Genomic DNA, 14,100 nt, shown 5'->3' on the forward strand with positions numbered 1-14,100 from the left:
CCAGTCACTAACCCACTCACCCACCCAGCCACTAACTCACCCAGTCACTAACTCACTCACCCACCCACCCAGTCACTAACTCACTCACCCACCCACCCAGTCACTAACTCACCCACCCACCCAGTCACTAACTCACCCACCCAGTCACTAACTCACTCACCCACCCACCCAGTCACTAACTCACTCACCCACCCAGTCACTAACTCACCCAGTCACTAACTCACTCACCCACCCACCCAGTCACTAACTCACCCACCCAGTCACTCACCCACCCAGTCACTCACCCACCCACCCAGTCACTCACCCAGTCACTCACCCACCCACCCAGTCACTAACTCACTCACCCACTCAGCCACTAACTCACCCAGTCACTAACTCACTCACCCACCCACCCAGTCACTAACTCACCCACCCACCCACCCACCCAGTCACTAACTCACTCACCCACCCACCCAGTCACTAACTCACTCACCCACCCAGTCACTAACTCACCCACCCACTCACTAACTCACTCACCCACTCACTAACTCACCCACCCAGTCACTAACTCACCCACCCACCCAGTCACCAACTCACTCACCCACCCACCCAGTCACTAACTCACTCACTCACTCACCCAGTCACTAACTCAAAGTCACTAACTCACCCACCCACACAGTCACTAACTCACTCAAGTCACTAACTCACTCACCCACCCACCCAGTCACTAACTCACCCACCCAGTCACTAACTCACCCACCCAGTCACTAACTCACTCACCCACCCACCCACCCAGTCACTAGCTGAGAGACCTCGCTCACTAACTCACTTACCCGCCCTCACTAACTCACCCGCCCGTTCACTCACTCGCCCACTCACTCGCCCGCTCAGTAACTCACCCGCCCGCTCAGTAACTCACCCTCCCGCTCACAAACTCACCCGCCCACTCACTAACTCACCCAGTCACTAACTCACCCACCCACCCAGTCACTAACTCACCCACCCACAGAGAGAGGGCAATGGGGAGCAGAGATAGGGGGTGAGTGGACAGAGAGGGGGAGCGGGACCATTCAATCCCGGGCAACGCCGGGTATATCAGCTAGTATATAATATAACATAATAAATAATATATTATATAGTATAATATAATATTATATAGAATAATATCATATTATATATATATATATATATATATATATACGCTCTTGCGACGCTTTGCAACTTTGTGTATATGTGTGTATATATACACACATACACATAAACAACGTTGCAAAGCGTCGTAAGAGCGTTGGATAAGCCGTTTTGGCGTTGTAAAAATGAATATAGGTATGCATTGCATAGCGTTGGATAAGCCATTCGTTGTAAAGCGAAGCGTTGTAAAACGAGGACTGCCTGTATATGACACATTGTGTGCTCATTTGCAAGTCATTTCCCAAAATCCCTTGCTGCAGTGGAAGCACTGCATGCTGGGGATAATGGTGAAAGGCGGGGTTGCAGACCTGCCTAAGACATGTGAATGTGCACCCAGTCACTCACCCACCCAATCACTCACTCCTCACCCACCCAGTCACCCACCCACCCAGTCACTAACACACTCACCCACCCACTAACTCACTCATCCAGTCACTCACCCACCCAGTCACTCACCCACCCACTCACTCACTCACCCACCCAGTCACTAATGCACTCACCCACCTAGTCACTAACTCACTCAACCACCCACCCAGTCACTAACTCACTCAACCACCCACCCAGTCACTAACTCACTCACCCACCCACCCAGTCACTAACTCACCCAGTCACTCACTACTCACCCACCCAGTCACTAACTCACTCAACCACCCACCCAGTCACTAACTCACTCAACCACCCACCCAGTCACTAACTCACCCACCCACCCAGTCACTAACTCACCCAGTCACTCACTACTCACCCACCCAGTCACTAACTCACTCACCCACCCAGTCACTAACTCACTCAACCACCAACCCAGTCACTAACTCACCCACCCACTAACTCACCTACCCACCCACCCACTAACTCACCTACCCACCCAGTCACTAACTCACCCACCCAGTCACTAACTCACCCACCCACCCACTATTCACCCACCCAGTCACTACCTCACCACCCACCCAGTCACTAACTCACCCACCCATCCAGTCACTAACTCACCCACCCATCTAGTCACTAACTCACCCACCCACCCAGTCACTAACTCGAGTCACTAACTCACTCACTCACCAAGTCACTAACTCACCCACCCACCCAGTCACTAATTCACCCACCCACCCAGTCACTAACTCACCCACCCAGTCACTAACTCACCCACCCAGTCACTAACTCATCCACCCAGTCACTAACTCAACCACCCAGTCACTAACTCACCTACCCAGTCACTAACTCACTCACCCACACAGTCACTAACTCACTCACCCACCCACCCAGTCACTAACACACCCACCCAGTCACTAACTCACCCACCCACCCAGTCACTAACTCACTCACCCACCCAAGTCACTAACTCACTCACCCACCCAAGTCACTAACTCACTCACCCACCCAAGTCATTAACTCACTCACCCACCCAAGTCACTAACTCACTCACCCACCCAAGTCACTAACTCACCCACCCACCCAGTCACTAACTCACTCACCCACCCAGTCACTAACTCACTCACCCACCCACCCAGTCACTAACTCACCCACCCAGTCACTAACTCACCCACCCACCCAGTCACTAACTCACCCACCTAGTCACTAACTCACCCACCCACCCAGTCACTAACTCACCCACCCACCCAGTCACTAACTCACCCACCCAGTCACTAACTCACCCACCCACCCAGTCACTAACTCACCCATCCAGTCACTAACTCACCCACCCAGTCACTAACTCACCCACCCAGTCACTAGCTCACCCACCAACCCAGTCACTAACTCACTCACCCACCCAAGTCATTAACTCACTCACCCACCCAAGTCACTAACTCACTCACCCACCCAAGTCACTAACTCACCCACCCACCCAGTCACTAACTCACTCACCCACCCACCCAGTCACTAACTCACTCACCCACCCACCCAGTCACTAACTCATAGTCACTAACTCACCCACCCAGTCACTAACTCACCCACCCACCCACCCAGTCACTAACTCACCCATCCACCCAGTCACTAACTCACCCACCCAGTCACTAACTCACCTACCCACCCACCCACCCAGTCACTAACTCACCCACCCACCCAGTCACTAACTCACCCACCCAGTCACTAACTCACCCACCCACCCAGTCACTAACTCACCCATCCAGTCACTAACTTACCCACCCAGTCACTAACTCACCCACCCAGTCACTAACTCACCCACCAACCCAGTCACTAACTCACTCACCCACCCAGTCACTAACTCACTCACCCACCCAGTCACTCACTCACCCACCCAGTCACTAACTCAGTCACTCACCCAGTCACTAACTCACCCACCCACCCAGTCACTAACTCACCCACCCACCCACCCACCCAGTCACTAACTCACTCAACCACCCACCCAGTCACTAACTCACCCACCCACCCAGTCACTAACTCACCCACCCAGTCACTAACTCACCCACCCACCCAGTCACTAACTCACTCACCCACCCAGTCACTAACTCACCCAGTCACTCACTACTCACCCACCCAGTCACTAACTCACTCAACCACCCACCCAGTCACTAACTCACTCAACCACCCACCCAGTCACTAACTCACCCACCCACCCAGTCACTAACTCACCCAGTCACTCACTACTCACCCACCCAGTCACTAACTCACTCACCCACCCAGTCACTAACTCACTCAACCACCAACCCAGTCACTAACTCACCCACCCACTAACTCACCTACCCACCCACCCACTAACTCACCTACCCACCCAGTCACTAACTCACCCACCCAGTCACTAACTCACCCACCCACCCACTATTCACCCACCCAGTCACTACCTCACCACCCACCCAGTCACTAACTCACCCACCCATCCAGTCACTAACTCACCCACCCATCTAGTCACTAACTCACCCACCCACCCAGTCACTAACTCGAGTCACTAACTCACTCACTCACCAAGTCACTAACTCACCCACCCACCCAGTCACTAATTCACCCACCCACCCAGTCACTAACTCACCCACCCAGTCACTAACTCACCCACCCAGTCACTAACTCATCCACCCAGTCACTAACTCAACCACCCAGTCACTAACTCACCTACCCAGTCACTAACTCACTCACCCACACAGTCACTAACTCACTCACCCACCCACCCAGTCACTAACACACCCACCCAGTCACTAACTCACCCACCCACCCAGTCACTAACTCACTCACCCACCCAAGTCACTAACTCACTCACCCACCCAAGTCACTAACTCACTCACCCACCCAAGTCATTAACTCACTCACCCACCCAAGTCACTAACTCACTCACCCACCCAAGTCACTAACTCACCCACCCACCCAGTCACTAACTCACTCACCCACCCAGTCACTAACTCACTCACCCACCCACCCAGTCACTAACTCACCCACCCAGTCACTAACTCACCCACCCACCCAGTCACTAACTCACCCACCCAGTCACTAACTCACCCACCCACCCAGTCACTAACTCACCCACCCACCCAGTCACTAACTCACCCACCCAGTCACTAACTCACCCACCCACCCAGTCACTAACTCACCCATCCAGTCACTAACTCACCCACCCAGTCACTAACTCACCCACCCAGTCACTAGCTCACCCACCAACCCAGTCACTAACTCACTCACCCACCCAAGTCATTAACTCACTCACCCACCCAAGTCACTAACTCACTCACCCACCCAAGTCACTAACTCACCCACCCACCCAGTCACTAACTCACTCACCCACCCACCCAGTCACTAACTCACTCACCCACCCACCCAGTCACTAACTCATAGTCACTAACTCACCCACCCAGTCACTAACTCACCCACCCACCCACCCAGTCACTAACTCACCCATCCACCCAGTCACTAACTCACCCACCCAGTCACTAACTCACCTACCCACCCACCCACCCAGTCACTAACTCACCCACCCACCCAGTCACTAACTCACCCACCCAGTCACTAACTCACCCACCCACCCAGTCACTAACTCACCCATCCAGTCACTAACTCACCCACCCAGTCACTAACTCACCCACCCAGTCACTAACTCACCCACCAACCCAGTCACTAACTCACTCACCCACCCAGTCACTAACTCACTCACCCACCCAGTCACTCACTCACCCACCCAGTCACTAACTCAGTCACTCACCCAGTCACTAACTCACCCACCCACCCAGTCACTAACTCACCCACCCACCCACCCAGTCACTAACTCACTCAACCACCCACCCAGTCACTAACTCACCCACCCACCCAGTCACTAACTCACCCACCCAGTCACTAACTCACCCACCCACCCAGTCACTAACTCACTCACCCACCCAGTCACTAACTCACCCAGTCACTAACTCACTCACCCACCCACCCAGTCACTAACTCACCCACCCAGTCACTCACCCACCCAGTCACTCACCCATCCAGTCACTCACCCACCCAGTCACTCACCCACCCAGTCACTCACCCAGTCACTCACCCACTCACCCAGTCACTAACCCACTCACCCACCCAGCCACTAACTCACCCAGTCACTAACTCACCCACCCACCCACCCAGTCACTAACTCACTCCCCCACCCACCCAGTCACTAACTCACCCACCCACCCAGTCACTAACTCACCCACCCACCCAGTCACTAACTCACTCACCCACCCAGTCACTAACTCACTCACCCACCCAGTCACTAACTCACCCAGTCACTAACTCACCCAGTCACTAACTCACTCACCCACCCACCCAGTCACTCACCCACCCAGTCACTCACCCACCCACCCAGTCACTCACCCAGTCACTCACCCACCCACCCAGTCACTAACTCACTCAGCCACTAACTCACCCAGTCACTAACTCACTCACCCACCCACCCAGTCACTAGCTCGAAGTCACTAACTCACCCACCCACCCACCCACCCAGTCACTAACTCACTCACCCACCCACCCAGTCACTAACTCACTCACCCACCCAGTCACTAACTCACTCACCCACCCAGTCACTAATTCACCCACTCACTATCTCACTCACCCACTCACTAACTCACCCACCCAGTCACCAACTCACTCTCCCACCCACCCAGTCACTAACTCACTCACCCACCCAAGTCACTAACTCACTCACCCACCCAAGTCACTAACTCACTCACCCACCCAAGTCATTAACTCACTCACCCACCCAAGTCACTAACTCACTCACCCACCCAAGTCACTAACTCACCCACCCACTCACTCACCCACCCACCCAGTCACTAACTCACTCACCCACCCACCCAGTCACTAACTCATAGTCACTAACTCACCCACCCAGTCACTAACTCACCCACCCACCCAGTCACTAACTCACCCACCCACCCAGTCACTAACTCACCCACCCACCCAGTCACTAACTCACCCACCCAGTCACTAACTCACCCACCCACCCAGTCACTAACTCACCCATCCAGTCACTAACTCACCCACCCAGTCACTAACTCACCCACCCAGTCACTAACTCACCCACCCAGTCACTAACTCACCCACCAACCCAGTCACTAACTCACTCACCCACCCAAGTCATTAACTCACTCACCCACCCAAGTCACTAACTCACTCACCCACCCAAGTCACTAACTCACCCACCCACCCAGTCACTAACTCACTCACCCACCCACCCAGTCACTAACTCACTCACCCACCCACCCAGTCACTAACTCATAGTCACTAACTCACCCACCCAGTCACTAACTCACCCACCCACCCAGTCACTAACTCACCCACCCACCCAGTCACTAACTCACCCACCCAGTCACTAACTCACCCACCCACCCAGTCACTAACTCACCCACCCAGTCACTAACTCACCCACCCACCCAGTCACTAACTCACCCATCCAGTCACTAACTCACCCACCCAGTCACTAACTCACCCACCCAGTCACTAACTCACCCACCCAGTCACTAACTCACCCACCAACCCAGTCACTAACTCACTCACCCACCCAAGTCATTAACTCACTCACCCACCCAAGTCACTAACTCACTCACCCACCCAAGTCACTAACTCACCCACCCACCCAGTCACTAACTCACCCACCCACCCAGTCACTAACTCACTCACCCACCCACCCAGTCACTAACTCATAGTCACTAACTCACCCACCCAGTCACTAACTCACCCACCAACCCACCCAGTCACTAACTCACCCACCCAGTCACTAACTCACCCACCCACCCAGTCACTAACTCACCCACCCAGTCACTAACTCACCCACCCAGTCACTAACCCACTCACCCACCCAGCCACTAACTCACCCAGTCACTAACTCACTCACCCACCCACCCAGTCACTAACTCACTCACCCACCCACCCAGTCACTAACTCACCCACCCACCCAGTCACTAACTCACCCACCCAGTCACTAACTCACTCACCCAGCCAGTCACTAACTCACTCACCCACCCAGTCACTAACTCACCCAGTCACTAACTCACTCACCCACCCACCCAGTCACTAACTCACCCACCCAGTCACCCAGTCACTCACCCAGTCACTCACCCACCCACCCAGTCACTAACTCACTCACCCACTCAGCCACTAACTCACCCAGTCACTAACTCACTCACCCACCCACCCAGTCACTAACTCACCCACCCACACACCCAGTCACTAACTCACTCACCCACCCAGTCACTAACTCACTCACCCACCCAGTCACTAACTCACCCACCCACTCACTAACTCACTCACCCACTCACTAACTCACCCACCCAGTCACTAACTCACCCACCCACCCAGTCACCAACTCACTCACCCACCCACCCAGTCACTAACTCACTCACCCACCCAAGTCACTAACTCACTCACCCACCCAAGTCACTAACTCACTCACCCACCCAAGTCATTAACTCACTCACCCACCCAAGTCACTAACTCACTCACCCACCCAAGTCACTAACTCACCCACCCACCCAGTCACTAACTCACTCACCCACCCACCCAGTCACTAACTCACTCACCCACCCACCCAGTCACTAACTCATAGTCACTAACTCACCCACCCAGTCACTAACTCACCCACCCACCCACCCAGTCACTAACTCACCCACCCAGTCACTAACTCACCCACCCACCCAGTCACTAACTCACCCACCCACCCAGTCACTAACTCACCCACCCAGTCACTAACTCACCCACCCACCCAGTCACTAACTCACCCATCCAGTCACTAACTCACCCACCCAGTCACTAACTCACCCACCCAGTCACTAACTCACCCACCCAGTCACTAACTCACCCACCAACCCAGTCACTAACTCACTCACCCACCCAAGTCATTAACTCACTCACCCACCCAAGTCACTAACTCACTCACCCACCCAAGTCACTAACTCACCCACCCACCCAGTCACTAACTCACTCAAGTCACTAACTCACTCACCCACCCACCCAGTCACTAACTCATAGTCACTAACTCACCCACCCAGTCACTAACTCACCCACCCACCCAGTCACTAACTCACCCACCCACCCACCCAGTCACTAACTCACCCACCCACCCAGTCACTAACTCACCCACCCAGTCACTAACTCACCCACCCACCCACCCAGTCACTAACTCACCCACCCACCCAGTCACTAACTCACCCACCCAGTCACTAACTCACCCACCCACCCAGTCACTAACTCACCCATCCAGTCACTAACTCACCCACCCAGTCACTAACTCACCCACCCAGTCACTAACTCACCCACCAACCCAGTCACTAATTCACTCACCCACCCAGTCACTAACTCACTCACCCACCCAGTCACTAACTCACCCACCCACCCAGTCACTAACTCACCCACCCACCCAGTCACTAACTCACTCAACCACCCACCCACCCAGTCACTAACTCACCCACCCACCCAGTCACTAACTCACCCACCCAGTCACTAACTCACCCACCCACCCAGTTACTAACTCACTCACCCACCCAGTCACTAACTCACCCAGTCACTAACTCACTCACCCACCCACCCAGTCACTAACTCACCCACCCAGTCACTCACCCATCCAGTCACTCACCCATCCAGTCACTCACCCACCCAGTCACTCACCCACCCAGTCACTCACCCAGTCACTCACCCACTCACCCAGTCACCCAGTCACTAACCCACTCACCCACCCAGCTACTAACTCAGCCAGTCACTAACTCACCCACCCACCCAGTCACTAACTCACTCACCCACCCACCCAGTCACTAACTCACCCACCCACCCAGTCACTAACTCACCCACCCAGTCACTAACTCACTCACCCACCCAGTCACTAACTCACTCACCCACCCACCCAGTCACTAACTCACCCAGTCACTAACTCACTCACCCACCCACCCAGTCACTAACTCACCCACCCAGTCACTCACCCACCCAGTCACTCACCCACCCACCCAGTCACTCACCCACCCACCCAGTCACTAACTCACTCACCCACTCAGCCACTAACTCACCCAGTCACTAACTCACTCACCCACCCACCCAGTCACTAACTCACCCACCCACCCACCCAGTCACTAACTCACTCACCCACCCAGTCACTAACTCACTCACCCACCCAGTCACTAACTCACCCACCCACTCACTAACTCACTCACCCACTCACTAACTCACCCACCCAGTCACTAACTCACCCACCCACCCAGTCACCAACTCACTCACCCACCCACCCAGTCACTAACTCACTCACCCACCCAAGTCACTAACTCACTCACCCACCCAAGTCACTAACTCACTCACCCACCCAAGTCATTAACTCACTCACCCACCCAAGTCACTAACTCACTCACCCACCCAAGTCACTAACTCACCCACCCACCCAGTCACTAACTCACTCACCCACCCACCCAGTCACTAACTCACTCACCCACCCACCCAGTCACTAACTCATAGTCACTAACTCACCCACCCAGTCACTAACTCACCCACCCACCCACCCAGTCACTAACTCACCCACCCAGTCACTAACTCACCCACCCACCCAGTCACTAACTCACCCACCCACCCAGTCACTAACTCACCCACCCACCCAGTCACTAACTCACCCACCCACCCAGTCACTAACTCACCCATCCAGTCACTAACTCACCCACACAGTCACTAACTCACCCACCCACCCAGTCACTAACTCACCCACCCAGTCACTAACTCACCCACCCACCCAGTCACTAACTCACCCACCCAGTCACTAACTCACCCACCAACCCAGTCACTAACTCACTCACCCACCCAAGTCATTAACTCACTCACCCACACAAGTCACTAACTCACTCACCCACCCAAGTCACTAACTCACCCACCCACCCAGTCACTAACTCACTCACCCACCCACCCAGTCACTAACTCACTCACCCACCCACCCAGTCACTAACTCATAGTCACTAACTCACCCACCCAGTCACTAACTCACCCACCCACCCACCCAGTCACTAACTCACCCACCCACCCAGTCACTAACTCACCCACCCAGTCACTAACTCACCCACCCACCCAGTCACTAACTCACCCACCCACTCACTAACTCACCCACCCACTCACTAACTCACTCACCCACTCACTAACTCACCCACCCACCCACCCAGTCACTAACTCACTCACCCACCCAAGTCACTAACTCACTCACCCACCCAAGTCACTAACTCACCCACCCACCCAGTCACTAACTCACTCAAGTCACTAACTCACTCACCCACCCACCCAGTCACTAACTCATAGTCACTAACTCACCCACCCAGTCACACTCACCCACCCACCCAGTCACTAACTCACCCACCCACCCAGTCACTAACTCACCCACCCAGTCACTAACTCACCCACCCACCCACCCAGTCACTAACTCACCCACCCACCCAGTCACTAACTCACTCACCCACCCAAGTCACTAACTCACCCACCCACCCAGTCACTAACTCACTCAAGTCACTAACTCACTCACCCACCCACCCAGTCACTAACTCATAGTCACTAACTCACCCACCCAGTCACACTCACCCACCCACCCAGTCACTAACTCACCCACCCACCCAGTCACTAACTCACCCACCCAGTCACTAACTCACCCACCCACCCACCCAGTCACTAACTCACCCACCCACCCAGTCACTAACTCACCCACCCAGTCACTAACTCACCCACCCACCCAGTCACTAACTCACCCATCCAGTCACTAACTCACCCACCCAGTCACTAACTCACCCACCCAGTCACTAACTCACCCACCAACCCAGTCACTAATTCACTCACCCACCCAGTCACTAACTCACTCACCCACCCAGTCACTAACTCACCCACCCACCCAGTCACTAACTCACCCACCCACCCAGTCACTAACTCACTCAACCACCCACCCACCCAGTCACTAACTCACCCACCCACCCAGTCACTAACTCACCCACCCAGTCACTAACTCACCCACCCACCCAGTTACTAACTCACTCACCCACCCAGTCACTAACTCACCCAGTCACTAACTCACTCACCCACCCACCCAGTCACTAACTCACCCACCCAGTCACTCACCCACCCAGTCACTCACCCACCCAGTCACTCACCCATCCAGTCACTCACCCACCCAGTCACTCACCCACCCAGTCACTCACCCAGTCACTCACCCACTCACCCAGTCACTAACCCACTCACGCACCCAGCTACTAACTCAGCCAGTCACTAACTCACCCACCCACCCAGTTACTAACTCCCTCACCCACCCACCCAGTCACTAACCCACCCACCCACCCAGTCACTAACTCACCCACCCACCCAGTCACTAACTCACTCACCCACCCAGTCACTAACTCACTCACCCACCCAGTCACTAACTCACCCAGTCACTAACTCACTCACCCACCCACCCAGTCACTAACTCACCCACCCAGTCACTCACCCACCCGGTCACTCACCCACCCACCCAGTCACTCACCCAGTCACTCACCCACCCACCCAGTCACTAACTCACTCACCCACTCAGCCACTAACTCACCCAGTCACTAACTCACTCACCCACCCACCCAGTCACTAACTCACCCACCCACCCACCCACCCACCCAGTCACTAACTCACTCACCCACCCAGTCACTAACTCACTCACCCACCCAGTCACTAACTCACCCACCCACTCACTAACTCACTCACCCACTCACTAACTCACCCACCCAGTCACTAACTCACCCACCCACCCAGTCACCAACTCACTCACCCACCCACCCAGTCACTAACTCACTCACCCACCCAAGTCACTAACTCACTCACCCACCCAAGTCACTAACTCACTCACCCACCCAAGTCATTAACTCACTCACCCACCCAAGTCACTAACTCACTCACCCACCCAAGTCACTAACTCACCCACCCACCCAGTCACTAACTCACTCACCCACCCACCCAGTCACTAACTCACTCACCCACCCACCCAGTCACTAACTCATAGTCACTAACTCACCCACCCAGTCACTAACTCACCCACCCACCCACCCAGTCACTAACTCACCCACCCAGTCACTAACTCACCCACCCACCCAGTCACTAACTCACCCACCCACCCAGTCACTAACTCACCCACCCAGTCACTAACTCACCCACCCACCCAGTCACTAACTCACCCATCCAGTCACTAACTCACCCACACAGTCACTAACTCACCCACCCACCCAGTCACTAACTCACCCACCCAGTCACTAACTCACCCACCCACCCAGTCACTAACTCACCCACCCAGTCACTCACCCACCCAGTCACTCACCCACCCACCCAGTCACTCACCCAGTCACTCACCCACCCACCCAGTCACTAACTCACTCACCCACTCAGCAACTAACTCACCCAGTCACTAACTCACTCACCCACCCACCCAGTCACTAACTCACCCACCCACCCACCCACCCACCCAGTCACTAACTCACTCACCCACCCAGTCACTAACTCACTCACCCACCCAGTCACTAACTCACCCACCCACTCACTAACTCACTCACCCACTCACTAACTCACCCACCCAGTCACTAACTCACCCACCCACCCAGTCACCAACTCACTCACCCACCCACCCAGTCACTAACTCACTCACCCACCCAAGTCACTAACTCACTCACCCACCCAAGTCACTAACTCACTCACCCACCCAAGTCATTAACTCACTCACCCACCCAAGTCACTAACTCACTCACCCACCCAAGTCACTAACTCACCCACCCACCCAGTCACTAACTCACTCACCCACCCACCCAGTCACTAACTCACTCACCCACCCACCCAGTCACTAACTCATAGTCACTAACTCACCCACCCAGTCACTAACTCACCCACCCACCCACCCAGTCACTAACTCACCCACCCAGTCACTAACTCACCCACCCACCCAGTCACTAACTCACCCACCCACCCAGTCACTAACTCACCCACCCAGTCACTAACTCACCCACCCACCCAGTCACTAACTCACCCACCCACCCAGTCACTAACTCACCCATCCAGTCACTAACTCACCCACACAGTCACTAACTCACCCACCCACCCAGTCACTAACTCACCCACCCAGTCACTAACCCACCCACCCAGTCACTAACTCACCCACCAACCCAGTCACTAACTCACTCACCCACCCAAGTCATTAACTCACTCACCCACACAAGTCACTAACTCACTCACCCACCCAAGTCACTAACTCACCCACCCACCCAGTCACTAACTCACTCACCCACCCACCCAGTCACTAACTCACTCACCCACCCACCCAGTCACTAACTCATAGTCACTAACTCACCCACCCAGTCACTAACTCACCCACCCACCCACCCAGTCACTAACTCACCCACCCACCCAGTCACTAACTCACCCACCCAGTCACTAACTCACCCACCCACCCACCCAGTCACTAACTCACCCACCCACCCAGTCACTAACTCACCCACCCAGTCACTAACTCACCCACCCACTCAC

The 14,100-nt window shown here is 54.9% G+C and overlaps 1 protein-coding gene across 1 annotated transcript in view; it reads right to left on the reverse strand.

The window, feature by feature from the left end:
• LOC142502522 (triggering receptor expressed on myeloid cells 2-like) overlaps window positions 1-14,100 on the reverse strand; it is a 78,746-nt gene that overhangs the window by 36,091 nt on the left and 28,555 nt on the right. The window lies entirely within an intron of this gene.

The sequence above is a fragment of the Ascaphus truei genome, chromosome 9 (assembly GCF_040206685.1).
Source record: "Ascaphus truei isolate aAscTru1 chromosome 9, aAscTru1.hap1, whole genome shotgun sequence".
Lineage (NCBI taxonomy): Eukaryota > Metazoa > Chordata > Amphibia > Anura > Ascaphidae > Ascaphus > Ascaphus truei.